The following is a 17,244-nucleotide window of genomic DNA, read 5'->3' as shown; positions in this document are numbered from 1 at the left end:
CAATGCAAAATAGTACCGGCACAGTCTATTGTTTCTAGCACCCTCAAAACTCAAGCTTCGTGACTGTATATAGTAGACTGTGATACAACGGAGCTAGTAACTTGGGATTTCCTGGATACATAGTTTGTCTCGTTTTAGTATGACATGAGTGGCTTCACTGAGATTCGTCCCGAATGAGTACTGAGAATTTTGTTAGACACTAAATTGACCACAGTTTCTATTCCTCGTAAACGAAAGGCTACATATTTTTTAGAATGGTTATGCGGTCCAGTCACTCTACTATGAAATAATGATCATATCTTGACGAAGTTACGGGACAGAGCGTAAATATGGTCACTCGCTCAGTTCTAAATTCAAGGTTAATAAAACGCGCGAGCTGAATCATTATACTTCTCCTTTATTTGCATTCTCCTTCCTGCATTCCATCAATTCTTCATCATCACCGAGCACCTAGTCATCAACTCAAGAGGAAGTGTCGAAACGTATAATAAGCTTCATATCTGACCGTACACTTCCGTTTAAAACAAATGAAAGAATAAATAGTTGGGAATTCATATCTGACCAGAACCTAGATTTTAAGATTAAAAGAAGATAATCATCCTCTTCATAACATGAATTAGGCGTTACGACCTGCTAGCTGTTCTCTTAGCTACAGCGATACCTTCGATTTCGTTAGACAGTTTCGTCTGCAAAGAAAATTCTTAATGTTGTTCACTCCAACGCACGATTGATCAGTTTAGGCCTATCTATTTCCTTGGAGATTATGAGAATCTATATAATTTGAACTGGTAATGGAAATTACGGGAAACGACTGAACGGATTTAGATAAATGACCCCTCATTTTGAAGCTTGGAACCCAAAGTTTTTTTTTTTTCATAAAAATAGTAGTTTTCAGTGAATGTTAATTTTCCTACATCATTTTCCTATTTTCCAAAATCGATCTGTCGTCAGTTTTGAGAAATAATGGCTTTTCAGAATAAAACAAAACACAAACACACTACAATAAACAATCGGCTATTACACGAAGTCCATGGCCTACAGGATTGCTGACAGTTCAAATTCAATTGGTTATTTAAAACTTCAAGACTTACTAAAAATAATTTACAGGTGTGTAATTTTCTGAGTACAGTTGTGTATTGGATATTAAAATCTACAAAACGTGAGGTGGTTTGATGACATTATTACCATTAAAAATAAAATATTATTATAGTTAATGCCATGATGCGACTATTTTTCATTAATTATACATATTAATGCTATATTGATATGAAAGTGAAACGTTTTGTGGTTATGTAAGTGGATGTAGAGAATATCTTAAATTAGATCTTCTTTTCTATAATTTACTGAGTGGAGGCTATTTTATATATAACTACAAAACTTAAGCAAGATAATAATATTGTTATTAAAAATCAAATATTTTTATAGGTACTAATATAGTGGGGTTGGGTCGTTTTCATATACTTAATGGCGGTGTGGTGTAGATATTTATATGCGTCGTTCTCTGCAGTATTGGGTCGAAAGTTTCACCTACAATCCACAATGATCTGAAATACCTACCGGTATTGTTTTACTGCCACAAGAAAAACCGACTGATCGTCCTGACGTTGTTACTTCCGTTTTCGCTTTCAAACTCAAAAGCTGAAGGTGGATAAATTCAAGAAAAACTATTCAGAGGGAGTGTGTTTCATTATTATGGAAGCAAATGACTTACAAAATGTCTGGTATTCTTCATTGAAAGTAAATCTTAAAAATTTTTATTTGGACGTCTAATGAATTTAGTTTGTAGCATTTGCTGCACAAGCCACTAGTACGAATATATTCCCATGTGTGTACTTCAATGTACATTTCTATAAAACTTCTTAAATCTTCTAAATTTTCTTTAGCTTACATTTTGATACAGGATGTTTCCTATTAGGCTGACAGATTTTTGGGGTCTGGTGGAAAAGTTATTTTAGATCTTTTTTTGTTATGAAACCAGCGGATTGTGACATATCGTTTCAGCTTAGCAGGGTATCATATAATTATTTATTGGCTTGATGCAAAAGTTCCTAGCGTTTTTTTTCGCTGTGACGAATGTTCCGACTCGAAATGAATTGAAGACAAAAATTAATCAGGAATATATTCCACTACATTATCTATGACTCTCTGCCAGTGCTGGGGTTCGGTTCCGCATCTGAAGAAATCTGCTGGTTTGGAGTTAAAAATGTCAAACCAAGTTTGTAAAGCGTCTTCAATATCATAGAAGTTATCTTAAAGATTGTTGGATAGAGAACGGAGATCGGGATAATATAGGAGGTTGTGGAATCACCTCGCAACTAAGCTCTTGGCTAGCTGATTTCGTCATGTTAGCGGGGTGCGGGAGTGCGTGCGTTGAGTGCACTACTAGATGCAGTCTTCTTGAATGTATTTCTTCAATTGCGGCCGCAAGGCGTCTGAGTTATTGGAAATAAATGTCAGCGGTTATGGTCACATTTCTGGGAAGTAATTGGCAGTACACGATGCTTCTTTATCCTAACAGATGCATATCATCATCTTCTGCGGATGGACACAAACTTTTGTACGGGGTGTTGTATGTTGAAACGACTGAACCATTTTATTAGAGTGCCTTCTCCGATGGTATTCTCCTCGAACACGGCACAAATGTTTCGAGCAGCCTCCGCTGCCTTCGCTCCTGTATTACCCAAACAAAAGAATAAGTCGGAAGTGTTCTTTTTTTCCACTTGACACTCCATCTTCTTTAGCCAACAAATAGCACAACCTTTCCTACAAATATCAAATAACAAATCACAAACGATAAACAATCTTCTAACAACGCAGTATTGTGATGAAAAAAACACTACGAACATATACATCAACTTAATATGTTGGTGAAATTGACAGGTACAGATTAAAGTAATCAGTTATTTGAAAATTAATGAACCTCGAAAGCGTAGTTTACAATCAATGTTGGCAAATGTAATGTTTGAGAAATTCGTCACTTTAGAAATAGTTCCTAGTAAATCCTTTGGGCCCCACGAACAGAGCCAGATGCTGCTCCAATATGCCATTATGTAAATATCGTCGTTGGTTTTATCAAACCTCCTATATGACAATATAAAGCATACTTTTTCAGGAGGAAGGAAAAAGTAATTAAATATAAATAGTCTATATAAGAATATCAGCTAATTCGGTAGAAAACTTTGGTGAATATGATGGATGTCAATGATATCGGTGTAGGCCTATTGCTATTTAATTACTTTTTTTGTTTCTCCTGAAAAATTATTCTCTGTACTGTCACATAGGGGGTTTCATAAAGTCACCGACGAATATTCCCTAACTCGTTTCCATCCGAAAGGTTCCGTGATGTACTTTAGTATATGGAGGTCACCAAACTATTTGGAAGTTTGATACTAAGCACAGGAATTCATTGCAGTTAGAGACGGAGGAGCATGATGCCTAAGTTCAAAACATGTATCATAACATGGAAACGAGCTGCCAACGCCTATGACGTCCGTGCCAAAACGTGTCTAAAAAAAGTTTTTCTATATAATTCCAAAGATTGTCGGTCTTACTTACTTACAAATGGCTTTTAAGGAACCCGCAGGTTCATTGCTGCCTTTACATAAGCCCACCATCGGCCTCTATCGTGTGCAAGATTAATCCAGTCCCTATCATCATATCCCAACTCCCTCAAATCCATTTTAATATTATCTTTCCATCTACGTCTCGGCCTCCCCAAAGGTCTTTTCCCTCCGGTCTCCCAACTCACACTCCATATGCATTCGCCCATACGTGCTACATGCCCTGCCCATCTCAAACGTCTGGATTTAATGTTCTTAATTATGTCAGGTGAAGTTCTGCGTTGTGTAACTTTCTCCATTCTCTTGTAACTTCATCCCTCTTAGCTAGATATTTTCCTAAGAATCTTATTCTCCAACACCCTTAATCTCTGTTCCTCTCTCAAAGTGAGAATCCAAGTTTCACAACCATAAAGAACAACCGGTAATATAACTGTTTTATAAATTCTAACTTTCAGATTTTTTAACAGGAGACTAGATAACAAAAGCTTCTCAACCGAATAATAACAGGCATTTCCCATATTTATTCTGCGTTTAATTTCCTCCCGAGTGTTATTTATATTTGTTACTGTTGCTCCAAGATATTTGTATTTTTCCACCTCTTCGAAGAATAAATGTCCAATTTTTTTTGTTTCCATTTCGTACAATATTCTGGTCACGAGACATAATCATATACTTTGTCTTTTCGGGATTTACTTCCAAACCAATTAATTTAAATTTTATATAAAAAGCAAGTAAAGACATGGGGAAGTGTTGTCAATAAAACTTTGTACATTATAAACATCTTCTTTGTATCTTATTGAAGCGTATTGGATGGCTTATTAAAGGGATCTTTGTGTGGTATGTTACTTAAAAGCCTATTCGCCACTGCTGTTCTGTATGATCTTACATACCAAGTTTGAAAATACGCTTGTAATAAGGTACTTTTACAGTAAATTTAGAGAGATAAGGTCATACTTGAATTCATTCCATTTTAAATTGCTTCCGCCTAAATTTATTCGGCCTCATATACATTCTTGAAGTAAAATCAAAGCGTGGGAATGCCGGTTGCTATCGGTTTGAGACACGTGGCAATTGTAGTGTACTATAGAAGGACAGGACAGGTTGTCATTATGTCAATAGCTGCTGATATTAAGCTAAGCGGTTTGGACAACATGACATGGAACGGACTACTGCCATCATGATGTATTTCTCGACCTGATGATGTATATAAGACGCAGGAACTAGCTATTCAAAGGGGATATCTATGGACTTTTCGCAATGTATATAAGAATAGAATTACAGAAAATTTCAGGAGCTTTCATTGAATTACTCTGCATCACACCTTCCTCGGAAGTCGGCAAGGTCGTCACGTCGATACACGTAATTGGACATGCTGGTTTACATAACAAAAAGTTGTAGAATGATAACTTGTTGACATCTGAATCACTCGGTATTCTGAAGTACGTCAGCAAATGGCCATACCATGCAGGGCACATACTCTGAGCTTATAATTGTCGGGAAAAGCGCAGCAATAATTATGTTATGAGCAGAATGAATGAATGTGTATTAACTATACAGAGTAGGAATACAGTAAACCATAATGGAACGTGTCAGTGAAGAAAAATGACTTGTAAAGTGTTTTCGAAGTAAACAAACAATATCTAACTAGCACTTGTATACGACTACATAAGTAGTCAAATTAACTGGGAGCACAGCATAGTTTGGGCACTTAACTGGCACTACCGCCTTAAGATTCCGGGGAGATTCTAAATAATTTCTCCAAATAATTCTGTTTCCACTGAAATCGTCATTTCAACATTGCTTCAATATGAGCCGTTAAGAGCAGAAGTGGTGTAAGTAAAAAGTGGGTAATGAGGGTTAAAGTAAACATTCTGTCAAATACAGCGCAAAGTAGCAATTAATATTCAATTTATTTAAACTATTACTAGTCAGTGGATAGCACGAGCGGTATTTTACAGAATTTTTGCTTTAAACCTCATTACCCAATTTTGACTTACACCACTTCTGCTCTTAACGGCCCATACGGCTGTATACCCACATCATGTTCTCTGAATAGCATCTATAGTTAAAATAATTGTCATTAAATAATATTTTTTTTTGCATAGGTTATAGACGGAAGAATTTTGTGTGAAGAAAATTGTATTTATTTCTTCGTCACTGTTTACCTTCTCCTTCCATACAGACTTACAATCCAATGCTGTGTATGGAAGGGTGTGCCTTTTGATCAATACTAGTCGCATAGACATTGTTGGCCTCCCTGATCGTCTGATGAGGCCAGCGCTAAGACAACACATGGCAAGAGAAAAACGATTACATTAATTTTGTACACAATAGTTATTTTATTTCATTGATTTTTTAAAACACTAGAGTTGTATCATTTGATTGGGCACACACCCAGGAAAAATCGTCTTTGGAACCAACCTAAAAAAAATTGAAATTCTATAATTTAATTTTCAAAGCTATTGTTTTAGCAAAAATGATTACAGATTCTTGTTAGGGAATTATTTGACATGATCTCGATGTATTCTAAGCTATGACCATTCTTTACGATCGTCCTAACCATAACATACATGATGTAGTGAAATAATAGTACATTTGAAGTAATACTAAGGAGGCCTAAATAACTTCATGAAATACCAAACATTAAAAGGCGAAAAAAATCAAATTGTTCGATAAATAAATGTTTCTTAAAATATTATACGGTGTGAGTCGAAAATCTGAAACCAGCCTAATATTGTGTCTCGTAGGTTACCTTATGTTAAGTTAATGTATGTTACTATTTGTTACAATATCAATAAATCAACAAATTACTTAATACTAACCCTCCATCATCTTGAATGCAACTTTGGAATTTCTATTTGAAAATATAAATAACAAAAGTATAAATAACCTACAGATTTGGGGGGGGGAGGGGAATGGAATGGAAATGGAATGGAATATAATTTAACTGAGGGGGGGGAAAGGATGGCCCAGCACTGCGACCTATTGCTCTAACCGTCGATATGGAATGAGTTGCGTGCCACAGATCCCCTACGCGCACCAACCTAACCACATGACTCCCTTAACGACCGGTCCCTACAGCCGACAGAATCCATATACCATTCCTGCTTCGGAAAATTCCCCCAAGGCCCCCCTATCGGTCCGAGGCGAAACTCCTCCCCCAAGTAGGTCCGCCTCGGGTGCCATTGCAGAAGCCATCCAACGTCGCTGAACTATATTCTACGGAGGCCGGTCGAGAGAGTCAGCAGCTTCGGGAGGCCGCCGGTAGAGTGATCTGAAAAACCAGAAACGGGATGATGAGGAAGGAAAAGAAGTGGCGAAGATGAGGGGGGGGGGGTCCCGAAAAAAACCTCACCCAGGCAACTCGTCCAGAACGGGAATCGAACCCGGGACCACTGAGTTCGGAGTTAGACTCACTAACCCCTCAGCCACAACGGTGGACAAGGGGGGGAATTTACTATGCTAAAATCAAAGCGATAATAATATAAATCGAATCTAAATCTTGATGACAAAGTAATGATGCCTTTTAAACAGCCTTGAAGTATTGGTCGTAACATTTGTGACAGATTATTTCGAAGTTTATCTACAAGAACTTGTGCTCTGATGTTAAACTACACATATTCAGTGTAAGGAACGAATATGTATTGGAAATACCATATAATTAATTTACAAATAATTGAGACTTAGGTGTACTTTCAAATACATCTTATAAATTGCATGATGAAGTCAACAAAAAGCTCGATGTCATAAGGACTTTTTCTTTGTGTTCTTACACTTTTGAAGAAATATTCGAAGTCAAGACAAAGTAGCTTGAAGTATCCGTTTTTAGTTCAGTCTTACGGACAAACTATACTTCCACCAAAATGTCAGCATTCAACTTTTTCATCATGGTAAAACTTTCTCAGAAAGTATCGAATGGTACATCTGTGCAAGCTTCACCCATGTTTAACTGCTTGTTTCCTTTGTTCTTCGGGCGGTTGTCGGCAGTTTCTTACGGGTCTCATTACGACAGGAAGTGACATGTTTGCGTGCTGTACTCGTGGATCACAAACTTCTTAGAAACTATCGCCAGGAGACTGAGGTGTACTAGACTCTAAGGTGTCATTTGTACTTCGAAATCGATGAGTATTTGAAATTTTAGATATTTCGTCTCTTAGGCAAAAAGTTAAAGCTGTTCTTCGTGCTGACCATGAAAGTCTGAGGACGAAGGGAAAACAGAGTGGTAGAGTTTCCTTACTCTCATGTCTTTGGAATCTAACCACAGTTCAGTCGGCTGACGATATCTCATCAGAGGGTCTCGATGTTGGCTCCCGGACATACCCTGAGATATATTTTTTTTTCGACAAATCGACATTGGAGTAAGCTTCCTCCCATTGCTTCGACTTTCACCGCTAGTCTTATTCCAGAAAGTCAAATGATCAATTATCGACTTGTCACCTTAATGTCTCTGAATAAAATCTGCATTTTGGAAAGAACATAAAATAAAAAAAAATTACCACCTGACCTCGAGACCGTCTTATTCTCTTGTGGTTGAGAATGGTAAATAAGTCCAGGATATTATTTACGAATAAAATTTAGTATATTTTCTTTCGCACATTTTCGTTCTTGCTAATTGTCAGCAGAATTCTTCGTTTATGCTGACATAATATCTCCATATCTTATTACTGTTATTTAAAATTTAGTATATTTCTCTCGCCCATTTTCGTTCTTTCTAATTGTCAGCAGAGTTCCTCGTTTATACTGGCATTGATATCTCCATATCGTATGACTGCGATTTAAAATTTAGTCTTTATCTCTCTCATTTTCGTTCTTACATACAAAATTGTCAACAGAGTTCCTCGTTAATACTGGCATTGATATCTCCATATCTTATGACTGCAATGTTAAAAAAATACATATAATTATACAGCATTTCCACAGACTGATAATAATTATTACTTCACACATACACTTCTACATTAAATTATTCTTATTTCTGTAATGAGCATGCACAAAATAACATTGAAAACTAAACTAGAGAAGTTCTGAACAAATTCACTCAGTGACAAACAGCTATGATAAGAATTGTGCCTGCAGCATAATGACGTGGATTTTACGTAAGGTTTCTTTATTCAGAAGTCGCCCTTTCGACTTGGTATGTAAATAATTTATTGCAACTTGTCTTTAGAGTTTCAATGGACATTTTATCCCAGTAGCAGCGATATTATAAATTGCGTGGGAACACTAATATTATTATTATCTGCGATACGTTTGAAGTTTTCGCCATTTTAAATTATACGAATAAATTGCAGTTTTTGTTACATGTTTAAAGAGTCTTATCCTCTGTGATGTGCTCGGGGTGCCAGTACCTGAACTGAACTGACATCATTATTATTCACTAAGCTACGGTACACTTAAAACGTTCACAGAATTGAAGCCGTACTGTAATTTAACGTGGTGATAACAATGCCAGTATAAGCAGGGAACTTTCTTGCATTAATAATGACAGTAATAATAGTAGTAGTAGTAGTAGTAGTAGTAGTAGTAGTAATAATAATAATAATAATAATAATAATAATAATAATAATAATAATAATAATAATAATAATAATAATAATAATAATAATGTGGTGTTGGCTAAGAGGGATGAAGCTACAGGAGAATGGAGAAAGTTACACAACACAGAACTGGACGAATTGTGTTCTTCACCAGACATAATTAGGAACATTAAATCCAGACGTTTGAGATGGGCTGGGCATGTATCACGTATGGGCGAATCCAGAAATGCATATAGAGTGTTAGTTGGGAGGCCGGAGGGAAAAAGACCTTTAGGGAGGCCGAGACGTAGATGGGAGGATAATATTAAAATGGATTTGAGGGAGGTGGGATATGATGATAGAGAATGGATTAATTTTGCTCAGGATAGGGACCAATGGCGGGCTTATGTGAGGGCGGCAATGAACCTCCGGGTTCCTTAAAAGCCAGTAAGTAAGTAAATAATGTGGAGTTAGGAGAAAATCCACAAACGATTAGGGAAAACATGGAAATTTTACTTCAAGCAAGTAAAGAAATAAGTTTGGAAGTACTGTAAATTCCGAAAAGACAAATTATATGATTATATCTCGTGGCCAGAATATTGTATGAAATGGAATATAAAAATTGAAAATTTATCCTTCGAAGAGGTGGAAAAATGCAAATATCTTAGAGCAATAGTAACAAATACGAGTATATATGACACTCGGGAGGAAATTAAACGAAGAGTAAATGAATCGCTATTTGTTAAAAGGGCGGAAGTCACATTTTTTTCCACAATTCATTATTTCATTGACATTTATTCTATTACCTCAGACGTATCAATTTATGTTAAAAGGATTTAAAAAACCGAGTACTACTGTATCTTCTTTTTATATTGCTTGTATTATTTTATTTGTATTTCTCTTTGTTTGTTTTGTAATTATATTTCTTTATTCTGTATATTTGAATTTAAATAAATAAAGTAAATTTAAATAAATAAATAAATGGTTAAAATACAACATAATATTTTATAATTTATGTTAAAAGGGCAGATGTTCTGGACAGTCTTTTGTCTCTCCTGTAAAATTTGTATTTTTGGACTTCCGCCCTTTTAACAAATAGCGATTAACATGTCCGTTGTTATTCGGTTGAGAAGCTTTTGTCATTTAGTCTGCTGTCAAAAATTCTGAAAGCTAGAATTTATAAAACAGTTATATTACTGGTTGTTCTGTATGGTTGTGAAACTTGGGCTCTTACGTTGAGAGAAGAACAGAGATTAAGGGTGTTTGAGAATAAGGTTCTTAGGAAACTATAAGAGGGATGAAGCTACAGGAGAATGGAGAAAGTTACATAACGCAGAACTGCACGCATTGTATTCTTCACCTGACATAATTAGGTAAATTAAATCCAGACGTTTGAGATAGGCAGGGCATGTAGCGCGTATGGGCGAATCCAGAAATGCACATAGAGTGTTAGTTGGGAGACTGGAGGTAAAAAGTATTTTGGGGAGGGCAGGACCTAGATGGGAGGATAAAATTAAAATGGATTGGAGGGAGGTGGGATATGATGATAGAAAAATTGATTAATCTTGCACAAAATAGGGATCGATGGCTGGCCTATGTGAGGGCGACAATGAACCTCCTGGTTTCTTAAAAGCCATAAGGAAGGAAGTAAGTAAGTAAGTAATAATAATAATAATAATAATAATAATAATAATAATAATAATAATAATAATGATAATAATAAATTTATTGTGTATTTTTATTGTGTATTGTTTATATTGTGTATACCACTGCCACCGGGTGCTTGCCCACTTGCAGTGTAAATAAATACATACATACAAATAATAATAATAATAATAATAATAATAATAATAATAATAATAATAATAATGGTGGTGGTGGTGGTGGTGGTGATAAACTTTCAAGGATTACCGCCTTTGTACCTCGATTCTTATTCCTGGCAATTTGAAATCACTGTTAGACATATACTCGTACAAGTAACCGATAAAACTCCTTTGTTATCCGGTCGGCATGACCCACGACAATCTCTTTGGAAAATATGAAGACACAAAAGACAAGAGACTTACGTTCATTTCTATAAAAGGAGGTCGATAGGTCACTAGTTATTATAGAAATATTAGAAAACGTAGTCTGCCTATAGACATTACTTTCGTAGACAAAGTGATCGTTTTTTTAAGTAGGTTATTACTACGCTATATCAATATCTCAGATTATTTAGCGTCTAAATGAGATGAAGATGATAATGTCGGTGAAATGAATCCGGGGTGGGTCCTGTACCGAAAGTTACCTAGCATTTGCTCAAATTAGGCTAATAATAATAATAATAATAATAATAATAATAATAATAATAATAATAATTTATTTTAGCTGGCAGAGTTAAGGCCGTAAGGCCTTCTCTTCCACTCAACTAGCAAAAAGTATATATACATATGCATGGGGAAAGCTCCGAAAAAAAACCTCAACCAGGATTCGAACCCGGGCCATCTGGTTTCGCGACCAGACGCGCTAACCGTTACTCCACAGGTGTGGACCAAAGTGACAGTGATTTGCAAAGAGATGTTTGTATAAAAATACTTGCTATTACCAATCGTTCGAAATTACGTGTGCATTTTATACATTTTACATCTTGGGCATATCAGTGATTATGTAAGCGAATATTAATAAGTACAGTAACTATTGTTGTTGTTGTTGTTATTATTATTATTATTATTATTATTATTATTATTATTATTATTATTATCATCATCATTTTTCTTAAGAATTTGGTCGTACAGTCAGTTTCGTACTCACATTTGAGGGGATTGTTAACAGACAGTACACATTTACAAATATTGAAACTCCTTTCTAATGTAGTCAGAGTAAGTTCACTACTAGGTACGAAACATGACAAACACATTACAACTGAGACAATAATCCAATCACTTGGAAGAAAGATTTACTCCACTTTCCTACAGGGAATAAGATACGGATCTACTGGCTGTGTAACTAGAAACGCTACAGCTCAGATAAACACCATATGAAAGTACTCGTATGTAGCATTACCAGTCGAACATAGCGTACGCTGTCATTAATTCACAGTATATAATTATGGCGCTTGGAGATATAAATGCGATTAAAAGCACATTAAGAAGGTGTGTGTGCATCTAATGCCTGCCCACTTGCGTGATTCGGGTTCCGCATACTGCGGATAGATGGCAGAACTGTGACCCATTTTCAAGTTGCACACCACTTCGGCGGGCCACGTTATGCATGACGTGTATCTGTGAAGAGTTATGTCGTGTACTAGCGTGTGTGTACGTGTAAGTGTAATGTAGGGAATGGATAAGGATGATGATGGTGAGGAACAGAATAATTATATAGGAAAAATGTATTAAAGTTTATTTCTACAATGTGCTATTCAGGGGTAGTCACGCAAGGCCTGTACGGAATGCAGATTTGCTTTCTTATTTTGAGATTACAATAATAAATTATATAATTTCTGTATTATGTTTATCTTAAATAAATATTGCATTAACTTGCTAATACAATAAAGGACCCAAAACCAAAACCTAGGGAGATGTTATTTTATGAGCAGATAGTCTATTTTCAGATAATTAAGGTTCACAGTAGATAACATACTTTTCCTTTAAGAGACATACAAAATATTAATTGAAGCTTAAAACTCGCATAACCTTCGTGAATACGAACAAGAGTTTGAAAAGTGGGCAAGAAAAAATAATGTAGGATATCTTATACGAACAAGTAACACAAAACGAGTGATTAAATTGCTGTATTACGCAAAACATACGCAAAAGAAATTTCTATAAACTAAGACGTTACCCATGGATGCAAATTCTCAAATTTTTTTTAATCTTTGTATTGACAGCATGTTCAGAGAGTGAAAACTTTAAAATAGCCATTTGAGAATGAAAATTAACAAAAGTATAATACATCAATATATTATTATTATTATTATTATTATTATTATTATTATTATTATTATTATTATATCCGAATTTCAGAAAAGAGTTTATAATATATTGGTCAATGTAATAATAAAGTTAATGTTTCATTGCTTGTGCTGCTTTTTTGCATTATGCTGCAGGCACAACTCTTTATCAGAACTGTTTGTAAAATATTAATTATTTTTTAAGAGGACAATAAAACTATAACTTTGTTAGGAACTCTTTTAGTTCTAAAAATATTACAGCTCATAAAACAAAAAAGCTGTATATTTGATATACGAAGATGCAATTTGTGTTTAGTATTAAAGCAAGTGACACATTATATTATAACACCGCGTACTTATTTGTGGTGGTACTATCGTGATTATGGGTCTTTTCCTAGTGTGTCTGCGATCTTAGTAAACCAAAAGAGGTGAGCTCTTCCTGTGAATGATTTTATGCAGAATCGGAGTTGTACTGTACCTCAATTTCCGACATAAAAATTGTATATATGGTTCCTATCGTTTGCGAATTATACAATAGAGTTTTATACTAATTGTCTTCTGCTGCGACTTCACTACTAGCCTTTCAAGCTACATACTGAACGCATATGTACAGTGGAAGCTCTTAAGTTCGACAGAAAACAAGTTCGACATCCCATAGTTCGATTGTTTACGTAAGAGAATTAGACACACCCCTATACGGGTACTAAGAAATGGGAATTGGTTCTGTGTCTTGTAGTGATACTTTTGTTAAAGGATAACAGAATATATTATTGATTAGGACATCCATATTTAATCACTGATTTTAAATTAATGAACTCTTCTTATTTTATTTGAGAATTGTGCCGTTTGTGAGACGGAACTGTCGAAACCCACTGTGGTACTAGAAGCGCATACACAAGTCTTGGAACGGGCAGGAAATGCAAGTACAGTACTGTATTCGTTAATGGCTAACCAATAAGAATTTGTATTTATTTCACTTGCCACACCCACTTCCCTTATTGGACTGAACTTTCAATTCTGTTCAGTCGAACTTAGCGAGTCCACTATATTCAAATTAAGACATTTTCCTTGCATATTGGTTGAATGTGTGCGTTCCTTTATATTATTGTCATGCGTTATTGTAAGAAATCATGCTGATCACATAACCAAAGTGTCTATTTGTGAATGTCTATTGTTGGTTCATATATGAAAGTGGGAACGGAAACAGATTAAACAGTTTAATACCTAAAGTTGATGACAATGATTATGAAGGGATGATGATAAAATACAGTCCACTCTCCAATTTTTCATTATCGCTTGAGGCATGCACGAAGGTCACATTGGAAACATTGAAGACTTTTTAATATGTGCTAAAATTAGTGCAATAATTTTAAGAATCTGAAACATCTGTTGCAATTGTTATAGTGCTTAAAGAATTAAATTCAGTTTTGATGGATAAATGATGAGCAGCTTCAGGTGTTTATGACAATTAAATTACATTTTAATATCAATAGGTAGGGAAATTTCAACATTATGATACTGGTAATAATTGTTTCTGTAATTAAGCTGCATTAAGCTGCATCGAGGTCCCGCACCGTAGCGTCTTGGTCTAAGCACCATGTCTAGGACTCGGCATTACCGAATGCGCGCTGGTTCGAGTCCTATGGGGGAGGAATTTTTTTCATGGAATTTCGGCCAGTCGGACCGGTACGAGCCCAGCATCGTGATGAATTTGGCGCGCGTTACGAAACGGAGCGAAATCCGGTTTCAAAAATCAACAGCAGTATGTATAACGTAGGGAAGGGAGTCATTATTCTGACCACACGATACCACCATTCTGGTTGGATGATCGTTTAATTCTGTTGAGGCATGTGGACATGAGGCCAGCAGTAGGTGATAGGCCTCTGTTCTTCATAGGCTGTTCCCATCACGGATTGATTGAAGCTGCATGAAGGAAATTACTTATGGTGTTCAATTTTATTCGGATTTAATTTACTTGTGAATGACACATAAATGGAAAAATTAAAACACCGATTATTTTTTCGACATCTGCCAGCGACAACGAATCTTCTTGTATCCCTTCTTCAAATGACATCTTTGGTTGGTTGTATAAACATCTTCACATTTCTTTCGACATTATGTAAATCGTTGCAAATGTCTTGTCTCCTAAGCTTTTCTTTAGCTGTTCAAACAAGTGATATGCACACGGGGAATAGGCCTATCCGAGCTACATGAAGGATTTGACAGCAGTTACTAGCCAGATTCAGTAAGGGTATCTTATTTGATTTTTTGCGGCTCAGTAAGGACGGACGTTATTATAAAAGGACGATGAAGACTTTAGACAATTTTCCACCTCTTTTGAAACTTGTGGATTCTTTCAAAAGACAACTAGAGTAAGGTAAAGGTTAGTAATAATGTGATATGAGTAATATTGTGATCGTAATTTTTGAGAATTTATTACAATTTTACTGAGCAAGAGTAAGATAGGCTATTTGCGTCAATGTATTAATGGAATATTAGTGGACAAATTGCTGGACAAAAACGGTCCTTCTAAAGTTCAGTAAAATTGTAATAAATTCTCAAAAAGAACTATCACAATATTACTCATATCACAGTATTACTAACCTTTACCCTATATTTCATTTATTGTTTATTCATCTTAATGAATGCCGATTTAAAACGACTCTTTAACGTCTCAAAAACGACAGTCATTACTTTTTTTCTCAGATCACTTTACTTTAATCATTTTTGGTTGTGGTAAGTCTGAAAGTTCAGATGTCGGTGAATAATTTGGTCCGTAATATTACTTTGTTCGCCAATTCATAGAAACTTACTCGTCGGTTTTCCAGAGTAAGTTCAACGCGTTGAATCTCTCGTTCATTCGTTATCATATAAATTTTAGTACCTACTAATACCTGAGAGAAATAAAAGACGAATAATGTAAATATGAAGTGAGCATAATAGGCTAAGAGTACCCTACTTAGAATTATTATGAGTAAATACTACTGTATTTTGAGTAAAGGGAAAAATGAAATCCTGATTAAATCTTAATCAGCTAAGTAGTAAGCAGATACGAGTCATCTCTTCGAGCGAATACTACCCAGCAAGATTGTTCAACTAATTTCTTATCAATGTAATTTCACTGAATAATTGAGACTAAAAACCGGGGCATGTAAATCGCTTTTAATTTAACACTATGCGGTAGAACCATAATTTCATGCACTTCAGCTACGGTAAACACACTGAGACATAATCGTGACAGCTAATAGGGTAAAGGTTGTTAATATTGTGATACTAAGAATATTATGTTAGTTCTTTTTGAGAATTTTTTACAATTTTACTGAACGAGAGAAGGACCGGTTTAGTGCAGAAACTTGTCCATAAACATTCCCGTAATACGTTGAAGCAAAAAAACCGATCTTCCTCTCGCTCAGTAAAATTGTAAAAAATTCTCAAAAAGAACTACCATAATATTATTAGTATCACAATATTACCAAACTTTATCCTATATATCTACCTTCAAAGCACTCTCTCTAGCTAAGATACACTTTTGCCAGCATCACCACATTTTCTGAAAACAGCTCGATAAAAAAAAATAAACATTTTTTCCTAGTCGGCCAAAGGGTTTGCGTTGTAACTGTAAGACTTTCTGTGCCGAAGATATCTTTTCGAGAAAAGTTTGTGCAACTTAAGCACCGCACCATAATCCACATCTTTGTCATACACTTGTTCAAGAACTTCCATAGTTTCGGTTACAGTTTTGTCTAACTTTTGACAGATTTTAATATTTGGACAATGATCAAATGCTGACAAGCCCTTCCCCTGTAATAAATTTCACGTAAGCTAATATTATTTACAGACTGACGCAAGGAGACCAATCGCTTGTCGTCGATTAACCGTATGTAGTGGGCACAAATACGTTCAAATGCATTTTCAGGTAATGCAGCTTCACGCGATCGCTAGTGAGAAAATTAATTGGCTTTATTAATTGGCATATTAAATTAGTCACTTTGATACATTACAATCTATATCGGCTTCGTACTGTTTGTGAGGTTGGAATTTATTTTCTTATAGGGTAAAGGTTGGTAATATTGTAATATGAGTAATATTGTTATAATTCTTTTTGAGAATTTATTACAATTTTTCTGGGCAAGAGAAAGATCGGTTTTTTACGTCAACGTATTAAGGGAATGTTCGTGAACAAGTTGGTGCACAAAACCGGTCCTTCTGTCGCTCAGTAAAATTGTAATAAATTCTCAAA

At 35.3% G+C, this 17,244-nt stretch overlaps 1 protein-coding gene across 1 annotated transcript in view; it reads left to right on the top strand.

The window, feature by feature from the left end:
* Positions 1-17,244, top strand: part of emp (epithelial membrane protein) — a 286,297-nt gene that overhangs the window by 100,960 nt on the left and 168,093 nt on the right. The gene's annotated exons all lie outside the window — the stretch shown is intronic.

Source organism: Periplaneta americana, chromosome 6 (genome assembly GCF_040183065.1).
Source record: "Periplaneta americana isolate PAMFEO1 chromosome 6, P.americana_PAMFEO1_priV1, whole genome shotgun sequence".
NCBI classification, from domain to species: Eukaryota; Metazoa; Arthropoda; class Insecta; order Blattodea; family Blattidae; genus Periplaneta; species Periplaneta americana.
This window is presented reverse-complemented; position numbering and strand designations above follow the sequence as displayed.